Here is a 13,227-nt window from a genome sequence, read left to right as displayed (position 1 = left end):
CTGGATTCTCAAACCCTTTAGTGTGCAGAGAGCCACTGTTGGAGTATGCAGCCCCTGCTGAACACACCAGTCCGCTGAGTCTCCCTTTATACTAAATATACATTCCTCTAAAATGGGCTATGATAGTCCTCATTGTCAATTTGATTGGGTCTACAATCAACCAAGAGAAGACATCTCAGTGTGGGGTTATAAGAGCATTTCCAGGAGAATTCATTGAAGGATAGATTACCCAGCTGGTCATCAAGATGTCCAAAGGAAAATCAATGCTGTTTACTTGCTCACCTCGCCCTGTTACTGATGAGTGTGTCCATCCCATTGTTGCTACCACTATTCTTCACTGCCATGGGAGGCCAGATTCTTCATCCTTCCAAAGCACACAGCAACTTTTATGAATCCTACAGGCCTTCAGCACCAGATGGTCCACTGAGCATTCAGTCTTGTGACCTGAGCAGCAACAGGCAACTATTCATTGTTGCACCACCCAGATGATATTACGCAAGCCAATCTAAGAGATGTGTGTGTGTGTGTGTGTGTGTGTGTGTGTGTGTGTGTGTGTGTGTGTAGTGTGTAAAATTCTACTACAGGTTCAGGACCTCTAGAGAACTCTTGCTAAGCCTTAGGCTTTTATACAATCTGCTTATCTTCTTCATTTTCTGGATATCGCTCATTTCATTGTGACCCTAACAAGTCAGACAAAAGAAGGAAGTCCATAAATTAGTATGCAAAACAGTCACCATTGTTTTATAAAACATTTGGAGAATGAACAACAGGTGGCCACTACGGTCAGTATCCCTGAGTTACAAGTGGTGACTGGAGCCAAGCATCCTCCGGCTTGATTCAGCTGCCTCCCTTAGCAAGGCTGAGGGTAGAAACCACAGGTTTTGATGTCACGCTGGCTGGAACACCACCATGCAGCCTCATGCATGTAATTTTGTCACTCTCATTCCCCCCAAATATAAAATAAAGTTCTTCTCAGGATTAATAGATTCCATGTTGTAATAGAAAATTTCATCGAAATGCCTTAGGAATGGTTTTCTATCCTGTAGCACTTCTTTCAAGTATGACTGAGTTCATTTTCACTAGACTCAAACACACAATATAAAGAAACATCAGAGCATGCTTGGGTGTGAGGACCAATCCTGACACTGGCCTGGGGCTATAGAGCTTTCCATAACTCTATTTCATCTGCAGACATAACACAACACTCTCACTGCTCTTCATTCAAGGCTCCTAGTGAAAAGTTATAATGGAGTCCAGCTGGTGTGAGGTTTGTAAAATGTGACAGACATCTACAAATTATGAAACCTCTAACAGATGGAAAATAATAGCAACACTTTTATCCACCTCTGACTCAACGCTTCTTATATATCAAACAGATCTTGTATTTGTTTCCTTTCTGTTACTTTGATAAAACACCAACCAAAAGCAAGTTTGTTGGGGAGGGAGTATTTAATTCAGCTTACAGATTATAGTCCACCATGGAGAGGGGATAAGAGCAGAGATATTGAGAAAGAAGCCATGGAGGAATGTTGCTTACTGGCTGGCTGCAGGCTTGTGCTGATCACTTCTAAAAGTTTTCTGGTGGAATTGTTAGCATCTCGTGTATAATATCATCTGGAAATAGGGATAATTTGACTTCTGGTTTTCAGTTTTATCCCTTCAATTTCTTTCTCTTGTCTCCTTGCTGGTGTTTCAGCACTATACTGAAAATGAGTGGGGATAGTAGGCCACTATGCATTCTTTCCTTTCCAAAATGTAATGCCATTGTTTTGAGCTTTTCTCTATTTAGGATAATGTTGGCTGTGACTTTGTAAAATGTCAACTTTAATTTTGTTAAGATGTTATTCCTCTAGTCCTACTCTCACTAGGACTTCTACCATAAAGATGTATCAGATTTGCCAAAGTCCTTTTATGCATCTATTGAGATGACTATGTGATTTTTGTCTTTAAGTCAATTTATATTATTTATTTCATCTGTTGACTTATGTATACTGAACCATGTCTACATAACCTGGATAAAAACCTACACTTTTATCCTCAGATAAATTTATCCCTCACCCTCATTAAAGATTTTTCAATAGAAAGAAACCATTACAGAAATCCAAAACTAGTCAAAATGGAGATAACAACTTACTATTGGGTACCCAACCCTAAATGATACATCTACAATACATTGCCTACAACCAAGGCTCAAAGAACATCACAGAATGGAAACAAAAACATTGTAAAAGCAGAGGACACAGACATCTGTAACAAGATAGTATGTTCTATATATGACAGAAAAGTTACATCAATCAAATCCCAACAATGCTGACACGTAAATAAGACCAGAACAATCATAATACCAACTGACATGACCCTGTGAATAGGAAAATCTCACAAGGGCTCACTCCTAGATGAAGGCTATAGACAACTGATGGCTCCTAAAACAGAGAAAATCAGTTTTATCCAGGGACAAGCCCTCTGATAGGTTATCCAACCCCAAGTGGCCAGGTCTACACACATAGAGAAAACACTAAATGGAGTTGTAAAGGTGTGTGTGTGTGTGTGTGTGTGTGTGTGTGTGTGTGTGTGTGTAAAACAATAATAAGAAAGAAGAGGTCATAAATTGAAAAGGAAATGGAGGAGACACAGGAGGAGTTAAGTGGTTGAAATAATGTAAGTACAATAATCATGTATGAGTTCTCAAAAAATTTAAATATAAAAATAGTTAAGAACAATCCTAATCTATAAATTGAGTATTCAACTATTGGTCAATATGTAATGAAGTTAAATTACAGACCAAATAGTCATTTTTTTCATAATAAATTACAACTTAATCTTTGTTTTCTGTGGGTCATATATATTAAGCAATGTATATAACAAAATCTGTTGACTAATAAACCAGCATCAATATGCTAAAAAATTTTATAAGTTTCTAAAACATGAAGAAAGGTATTAAAGTGGGAAAGGTACTTTTTCCTCAAGGTTGAAGGTAAAAAACCAAAGCACTAATGCCTTAACCATGGCTTGCATGTGTTTCAGGGTTGATTTCTCATGGATTAACTAAAAAGGTTGTCTCCTACACATCAAGTATGCTTTAACATATTACTTAAGCCTCAAAGTTGATAGTGTTATCTCACTTTTACAATAACAGAATTGAAAATAATAGTGGTTAAACAATTTGCAAAACTGTGCAACTAAAAGGACCATCAAGATTTGACCTTGGGACTTTTACTTCATGGTTTCAATTCCTTTTTTACTAATTTATTCAGATTACATCTCAATTGTTATCCCATCACTGTTATCCCATCCTCCTGTTCCTGCTTCACTCCCACTTTCACCATATTTCCCTTCACTAGGTCTATGACTGAGGGGGACCTCCTCCCCCACTATATGGTCAGAGGCTATCAAGTCTCATCTTGGTAGCCTGCTTATTCTTTCTCTGAGTGCCACCATGAAGGAGAAGTGGTCAAATATGGGGCACCAGAGTTCACGTGAGAGTTCATCTCTGCTTTCCACAAAACTATGGAGAATGTCCTGTCCATTGGCTAGATCAGAGTAGGTGTTCAATGTTTACTGCTTGTATTGTCACCATGACCAGGTAGGCTTCATTCCAGGCATGCAGGGATGATTTAATATATGGAAATCCATCAATGTAATCCACCATATAAACAAACTGAAAGAAAATAACCACATGATCATCTCTGTAGATACAGAAAAGGCATTTGACAAAATCCAACACTCATTCATGTTTAAAGTTTAGGAGAGATCAGGGATACAAGGCACATATCTAAAAATAATAAAGGCTATATACGACAAGCCAATAGCCAACATCAAATTAAATGGTGAGATACTCTAAAATTGAGGACCAGGCAATGTTGCCCACTTTCTCCATATCTCTTCAATATAGTTCTTGAAGTTCTAGCCAGAGCACTAAGACAATAAAAGGAGATCAAGGGGATCCAAATGGAAAAGGAGGAAGTCAAATTATCCCTTTGATGATATGGTAGTGTACATAAGTGACCCCCAAAATTCCACCAGAGAACTCCTACAGCTGACAAACACCTTCAGCAAAATGGCTGGATACAAAATTAACTCAAAAAAGTCGGTAGCCTTCCTATATAGAAATGACAATCATGAAGAAGAAATTAGGAAAACTACACCCTTCACAATAGCCACAAGCAATATAAAATATCTAGGAGTAACTCCAACCAAGAGTGAAGGACTTGTTTGAAAAAAAAAAAACTTCAAATCTCTGAAGAAAGAGATTGAAGATGACATCAGAAGATGGAAGGATCTCCCTTGTTTGTGGATCAGGAGAATTAACATAGTAAAAATGGCCATCTTACCAAAAGCAATTTACAGATTCAGTGCAATCCTATCATGGTTTGAATTTTTAGCTACTGTGCTGTATGTTCCCTCTTGTAGGCACTACTCAGACAACTTTTCATGTATCACCCACTCTGTTGTTGTGAGTCTAGGGAATGAAATGCCCATGCTAGTGAGAATCCAACTTGAGAAATAATTCCAGTTCTTGGGTTAGATGGGCCCCTTCCATAACAGAGAGGGAAAAAAAGATAAAAGAAAAGAGCAGAGATAGTGGAAACTGTTGACATCCTGAGGGGATGTGACTGTGAGCATGCCAAGCATGCCTAGTTCTGTTGGCTTTTGTCATATCTAGAGTGGGTGGTGTTATCCAGACCACCTGTAAATGACCCTGCTCAAGCTTCCACCTCTTTCCCTCTCAAATAATGACTCAGGGGAACCCCAGAATATCTGAAGTGGCATGAGGAGCCTCTAGTAAATGAGTCAATTTAGGGAACAGTTATTAAAAATCACACAGAAAAATGCCCAAAAAAGTACACACAAAAAAATTACCACAGAGCTAAAAAGAAGGAGCCAAAACCTTCACAGACACTTCACCTGGATCAGTCTCTAGTGACTTGTGCCTAAATCATGGGGCACATGATTCTTTGACGCTTAGAGAGTAAGAGGTCATTCAACTGAAGGTCCACTGTAACAGACATGGAAACAAAGTTATGATGAATGTCATTATGGAAGCCATCAGCAAGATTAACATCAAGAGTAAGGTGGCACCAGCCAGAGCTGACATAGACAGGCTCTCAATGGCAGGAGAGAATGGTTTGTGACTCTAACGGCAGGCGTCAAGAGCCTTTGCCATAGCAGGAGAGAATGGTTTGTGACTCTAACGGCAGGCGTCAAGAGCCTTTGCCATAGCAGGAAGCAGGGAAATAGCCTGAAGAGGTGCTTTTAGTCTAAGACAGGTTCCTAATGCTGTGACTGTAGAGAGAATATCTTTTGGATTTTATGGCTGCATTGCCTGACAATTAAAAAAGTTAATGGCCTACATCTGAGGCAGGAAATAGGAGGTGGAAATCTGGGAGGGAGAAAAGATTCTATAATAGAGACAGGCACAAGAGAGTTGTCCAGCAATACGTGAGGGGGACAGATGCATAGTACCTGAGCAGAGGTAACCCACCACATGGCAGAACTTAAATAAGAATAAATAGCTTTTTAAGCTATGACCTAATCATGGAACAAGCCTAGCTGTATGGCCTAGGTATTTGTAAATATATTGTGAGCCTGAGTCGTTATTCTGGGACCCTGTGGCCAGGAGGGAAACCTCCAGAACATATGACTTTTTCATACAGTTCCTCATGTTGTGGATTGCCCCCTCCCACCATAACATTATTTTGATTGCTACTTTATAAACTTTAATTTTGCTCCTGTTGTGAATCTCAATGTAAATGTCTGGAATGCAGGATATCTAATATGTGATCCCCCCAAGGGAGTCGTGACCCACAGGTTGAGAAATGCTGGTCTAAGAGACAGATGACCACATCAGTACAACTTTCTGAGGAAGCTAAAGCATAGCTTCTGGGAAAACCAGCTGCAGTAACAGGGAAAACCTGCAGTCCCAGAACAACAAGCATGTTTAGCAACCAACACCAAGATCCTTCACTCTGAAGACCCGAAGAAAGTCCTAGGGAATTTAGTGGGATAATCATACAAGATTTTACTATTTTCTTGAATTTCTGGTGAAAGAAAAGAACCTGTTCAATTTTCACTGAAATTAATCCATTTTCATTAAAATTTGTTACCTACATCCTCTGAAAGGATGAGTACATACAGAAGAAGACAAAATTCATATATATTTGTTCTATATTTTCCCTTTAGGTTAAGCATTGTGTCATTTCTCCGATAATATCTACTGTTTAAATGTTAGGATTCCAGATCAAAACTCAAATGACACCACATGTTGGCGAGGATGTGGAGAGAGAGGAACACTCCTTCATTGCTGGTGGGAATGAAAACTAGTACAACCACTTTGGAAAGCTATCTGGCGCTTTCTCAGAAAAATGGGAATAGGGCTTCCTCAAGACCCAGCTATTCCACTCCTTGGAATATACCCAGAAAATGCCCTACCACACAACAGGGACATATGCTCAACCATGTTCATAGCTGCTTTATACATAGTAGCCAGAACATGGAAACAGCCTAAGTGTCCCTCAGTAGAAGAATGGACTAAGAAACTGTGGTACATTTACACGATGGAATACTACTCAGCTATTAAAAACAAGGAATTCCCAAAATTTGTGGACAAATGGATTGATCTAGAAATTATCATAATGAGTGAGTTCACCCAGAAGCAAAAAGAGACAAATGGTACATACTTACTTATATCAAAACACTAGTCCAAGGGATACGTACTATGAAAAACTTTACTTACCAAGAAAGTGGGTCAGAGGAGAGGACATCCTATTGAGACTTTAGGCGAGAGTAGCATGGAAGAATGGGGAAATAGTAGGACCCACAGGGTCCTGGAAACCTACAAGAAGAACTTTATGACAGGCAGATCTGGGTCCTGGTGTCCTCCTCAAACTAAGGCACCAGCCAAGGAGAATATAGGCATTAAACTTCGAACCCCTACCAAGACCTAGCCGACGAACATGATATTCTCCACCATTGAGTAGAGAGTGAGATCTGACTCTCACACGAACCCTGGTGCCCCTTTTCTGACCACGTTCCCTGGATGGGGAGGCCTGGCAGCACTCAGAGAAAGGATAGGAAGTTACCAAGAAGAGACTCGATATTCTAAGAGCATATATGGGGGAGGAGGTCTCCCTCAATCACAGACATAGGGGAGGGGAGAAGGGGGAAAGTGGGAGGGAGGGAAGAATGGGAGAAAACAGGGGAAGGGCTAACAATCGAGATGTAATATGAATAAATTAATAAAAAATGTAAAAAAAATAGTGTTAGGATTCCATTGACATTGATATTTTATCATTTATGCATTCATCTTCCCAGTTTAAGTACAGACCACAGATGATCTGGGGCTCTTCCAGGTACAAAAATATACCTGGGACTTAACAATATACTTGAAATGTAGTGGCATGGGCAGTCATTGCTCTCACTTAAGAAGTAAGGAAGACTCTAGCCCTGAAAGCATGGGGAGCTAGCTGTGGCTTGACTGTGCACTGCAATTCTCTGAATATCTCCATAGGGCGATCCCTTCCTGGCTGAATGCAAATGCTCTGATTCTCTTCCATTACGCCACACGTGGCGCTGGGCAAGTTACTCTGGAAAAAGGTCTAGAGAAGTGATTTGTTGACTTCCAGAAGAGCTCACCAGTTTGCACTCCCACAGCAGTGCACAAGCAGATTCATTCCTCTACCTCTGCAACAATTATGGCACCATCTGAGTTTCTCATCTTTATTAATCTTGTGGGTGTAAGTTGAGTCTCATTTAGTTTTCAGCTGTATCTACCTCATTAGTTTGATGTTGAGGCTCTTTCCACGATCATCTAACAAGCTAGATTCCTCTTCTCTGAACTTCCTATATATAACCTTTACCAGTTGCCCTCTTGTTGTTCATTTGGAGTTTGTTTGATTTAGGGCTGAGTACACAACAGCCACTTATTCTCATCATCTTAATCAGTTATGAATGTCTTTATTGATCATTTCCATCAGAGAAATTTCTCTGACTTAGGCTGAGATTTTACTAGTCTATGGATTAAAAAAGAAATGAGCTGGGCGTGGTCACGCACGCCTTTAATCCCAGCACTCTGGAGGCAGGGGCAGGTGGATCGACTTGAGTTTGAGGCCAGCCTGGTCTACAAAGGGAGTCCAGGATAGCCAAGGCTACACAGAGAAACCCTGTCTCAAAAAACCAAAAAAAAAAAAAAAAAAAGAAAGAAAAAGAAAGAGAAATGCCCAGAAGGCAGGTAGCAGTCCATTTTGCAAAACATCAGTAGTAGACTCCTCCAGCCATATGTTTCTAACCAAGAGTGCTGTACCAAGCATGTATTCCTCCTTATGGAGTAGGTCTCAAATGTAATTAGAAAATGTTGGTCATCTCCAAACGGTCATGCCACTATTGTAAAAGTAGGCATAGCTTTCCTGGCAGGTTAATACTGTAACATATCTTCTCAACATTTGGGTAAGAATAATGCTATCTCTCCTACATCAGTTGCATAGAGGTGGCAGAAAGGTTGTAGGAACTGAAGGGTGGGAACGAGGCTATGAATCATTATCTTCTTGATATGATCTGGACATTGCAACCATGAATTCACTGAAACAGTGATTATGGGCACAAGAACTGGACAAACACACACACAAGTAGAAAGGGGAATAGTTGGGAAGATCATCATCAGGAGTGGAGAGGGAATCATGGGAGTAATGAGAGATGACTATTACAACACTACATTGTACAAATGTATGAACTATACTAACTTTATATAAAACAGATAGAAGATTTAATTCATTTCCTTAAGTGATTATATCATTTCACTTTTCCCTTCCACTGCTAATACCATTTTGTGTTTCTTCTTTAATTATAATAATTATGTTTTCTCTTAGGTTAATTAGTAGTATGGATACTAGCTCTGTCATCTTGTACGGAATATACCTGCATTTCTTCTTTTAGAAAGACGCTTGGAAGTTTTTTTATACATATCTATTAGTTAATGAGATTCTCTGCTAAGCCTGGTTATGTGAAAATTTGTATAAATGCAATTAAATTTTATGCAACAACCTCCTACTTCTATGAACTTAAGTACAGGATTTGTTTTATTAGTGAATTAACAATTTTATATTTTAGATTGTCTAATATGGAAGCCATCTGTTTAATAGGAAGAAATCATACATTATTTTAGTTTCTGCCATTGAGTTCCTTAATATTTTCATATGTACACTGTATTAATATTGTTCTCTCATTTCCTTTAGTGAAAATATTTTATAGTTTAAAAACTCAACGTAATACAATGTTTAGGAATGCTGACTTTTCAATGTTTTCACTGCCTAGGACAACGTGTATAAGAAAAGGATTACTGGGGTGAACATAACCAAAACACATGTGCATGTGTATCACTGTCAACATGGATCCCACTGACTTGCACAGAGTGCCCACTACTTAAAGGCTGGTTCATTTTGGTTCTTAAAACTGACTTGTATAGACTTTCAACCAAAATTAATCAAAAGGGATGAGGAAGGACACTTCATACTCATCAAAGGTAAAGTCAACCAAGATGACATCACAATTCTGAACATCTATGCTCCCAATACAAGGGCACCCACATTTGTAAAAGATCTCCTAAAAAAGCTTAAACCACACATCGATCCCCACACAGTAATAGTAGGAGACTTCAACACCCCACTCTCACTGAAGGATAAATCATTGAAACAGAAACTAAGCCGAGAAATAAAAGCATTAACCAATGCCATGGGTCAAATGGATCTAACAGATATCTATAGAACCTTTCACCCAAACAAGAAAGAATACACCTTCTTCTCTGCACCCCATGGAACCTTCTCCAAAACTGATCACATTGTAGGTCACAAAGCAAGCCTCAATAGATACAAGAGGATTGAAATAATACCTTGTATCCTATCAGATCACCATGCTCTTAGGCTGCAATTCAACAACAACAGAAATAACAAAAAGCCTACACGTACGTAGAAACTAAACAACTCTCTGCTAAATGACACCTGGGTCAGGGAAGAAAGAAAGAAAGAAATCAAGGAGTTTCTGAAATTCAATGAAAATGAAGAAACAACATACCCAAATTTGTGGGATACATTGAAAGCAGTGCTAAGAGGAAAATTCATAGCACTAAGTGCCTTTAAAAAGAAATTGGAAACATCGCACATAAGCATCTTAACAACACAACTGGAAGCCCTAGAAAAATAAAGAAGCAGAAACACCCAAGAGGAGTAGACGCCTGGTAATAATCAAACTCAGGGCTGAAATTAACAAATTAGACTAACGAAACAGTCCAAAGAATCAACAAAACCAAAAGCTGGTTCTTTGAGAAAATCAACAAGATAGACAGACCATTAGCCAAACTAACTAAAAGGCAGAGAGACAGTATTGAAATCAACAAAATCAGAAATGAAAAGGGAGACATAACAACAGACACTGAAGAAATTCAAAGAATCATAAGATCCTACTTTGAAAATCTAAGGGAAATGGACAATTTTCTTGATCAATTTCACTTGCCAAAGTTGAATGAAGATCAGATAAACAAGCTAAATAGTCCCATTTCCCCTACAGAAATAGAAGCAATCATCGATGGTCTCCCAACCAAAAAAAGCCCAGGGCCAGATGGTTTCAGTGCAGAATTCTACCAGACCTTCAAGGGCGAGCTAATACCGATACTCTTTAAGCTACTCCAAAAGATAGAAATGGATGGAACATTACCATATTCATTCTATGAGGCCATAGTTTCATTGATACCTAAACCTCACAAAGACTCAACAAAGAAAGAGAATTTCAGACCAATTTCTCTTATGAACATCGATGCAAAAATACTAAATAAAATACTTGCAAAATGAATACAAGAACACATCAAAGATATCATTCATCATGACCAAGTAGGCTTCATTCCAGGCATGCAGGGATTGTTTAATACACAGAAATCCAACAATGTAATCCACCAAATGAACAAACTGAAAATAAAAAACCACATGATCATCTCCTTGGATGCAGAGAAAGCATTTGATAAAATTCAACACCTATTCATGTTTAAAGTTTTAGAGAGATCGGGGATACAAGGCACTTTCCTCAACATAATAAAGGCTATATACAGCAAGCCAATAGCCAAAATCAAAGTAAATGGTAAGATACTCAAGGAAATTCCTCTAAAATCGGGAACAAGGCAAGGCCGCCCACTCTCTCCATATCTCTTCAATATAGTACTCGAAGTTCTAGCCAGAGCAATAAGACAACAAAAGGAGATCAAGGGTGTCCAAATGGGAAAGGAGGAAGTCAAATTATCCCTATTTGCAGATGATATGATAGTGTACATAAGTGACCCTCAAAATTCCACCAGAGAACTCCTACAGCTCATAAACACCTTCAGCAAATTGGCTGGATACAAAATTAACTCAAAAAAGTCTGTAGCCTTCCTATACACAAATGACAAGCTTGCAGAGGAAGAAATTAGGAAAACCACATCCTTCACATTAGCCACAAGCAACATAAAATATCTAGGAGTTACCCTAACTAAGCAAGTGAAGGACTTGTATGAAAAAAATTTCAAAACTCTGAAGAAAGAGATTGAAGATGACCTGAGAAGATGGCATGATCTTCCTTGCTCATGGATCGGGAGAATTAACATAGTAAAAATGGCCATCCTACCAAAAGCAATCTACAGATTCAATGCAATCCCTATCAAAATACCTACACAATTTTTTAAAGACATTGAAAGTTCAATTCTGAACTTCATATGGAAAAACAAAAAACCCAGAATAGCTAAAACAATCTTGTACAATAAAAGGTGCTCCGGAGGAATCTCCATACCTGACCTCAAACTGTACTATAAAGCAATAGTAATTAAAACAGCATGGTACTGGCACAGCAACAGGCTGGTTGATCAGTGGAATCGAATCAAAGACCCAGAGATGGATCCACACACATATGGTCACTTGATTTTTGACAAAGAAGCCAAATCCATTCAATGGAAAAAGGATGGCATCTTCAACAAATGGTGCTGGTCTAACTGGAGGTCTATGTGTAAAAAAATGCAACTGGACCCATATTTGTCACCTTGCACAAAACTCAAATCCAAGTGGATTAAAGACCTCAACATAAAACCAGAGACACTAAGCCACTTAGAGGAAAAAGTGGGAAAGAGCCTGGAACATATTGACACAGGAGACAACTTCCTGAACAGAACACCAATGGCCCAAGGCCTTAATGTCAACCATTAATAAATGGGACCTCATGAGGCTGAGAAGCTTCTGTAAGGCAGGAGACACTGTCAAGAGAACAAAGCGACAGCCTACAGACTGGGAAAAAATCTTCACCAACCCTACATCTGACAAAGGTCTAATATCCAAAATATATAAAGAACTCAAGAAATTAAACACCACCAAACCGAATAACCCAATTGAGAAATGGAGCTTGGAACTAAACAGAGAATTCTCAACAGAGGAGTATCAAATGGCTGAGAAACACTTAAAGAAATGCTCAACCTCCTTAGTCATCAGGGAAATGCAAATCAAAACAACTCTGAGATTCCATCTTACACCCATCAGAATGGCTAAGATCAAAAATTCAAGCAACACCACATGCTGGCGAGGATGTGGGGGGAGAGGAACACTCCTTCATTGCTGGTGGGAATGCAAACTAGTACAGCCACTTTGGAAATCTATCTGGTGCTATGTCAGAAAAATGGGAATAGGGCTTCCTCAAGACCCAGCTATTCCACTCCTTGAAATATACCCAGAAGATGCTCCAGCGCACAACAAGAAAATTTGCTCAACCATGTTCATAGCAGCCTTATTCATAATAGCCAGAACATGGAAACAGCCTAAGTGCCCCTCAGTAGAAGAGTGGATAAAGAAACTGTGGTACATATACACTATGGAATACTACTCAGCTATTAAAAACAAGGAATCCCCGAAATTTGTGGATAAATGGATTGAGCTAGAAATGATCATAACGAGTGAGTTAACCCAGAAGCAGAAAGACTCAAATGGTATATACTCACTTATATCTCATACTAGCCCAAGGGGCATGTCCCACGAAAGCCTTCACTTACCAGGAAACTGGGACAGAGGGGAGGGCATCCTATTGGGACTCTAAATGAGAGATGCATGGGAGAATAGCAAAATAAAAGGATCCAGAGGGTTCTAGAAATCTACAAGTAGAACAATATGATAGGCAGATTTGGGCCCAGGGGTCCCACTCAAACTAAGGCACCAGCCAAGGACAATACAGGAG

This window comes from Acomys russatus, chromosome 8 (genome assembly GCF_903995435.1).
Source record: "Acomys russatus chromosome 8, mAcoRus1.1, whole genome shotgun sequence".
Classification (NCBI taxonomy): domain Eukaryota; kingdom Metazoa; phylum Chordata; class Mammalia; order Rodentia; family Muridae; genus Acomys; species Acomys russatus.
Note: the sequence above shows the minus strand (reverse complement) of the source record.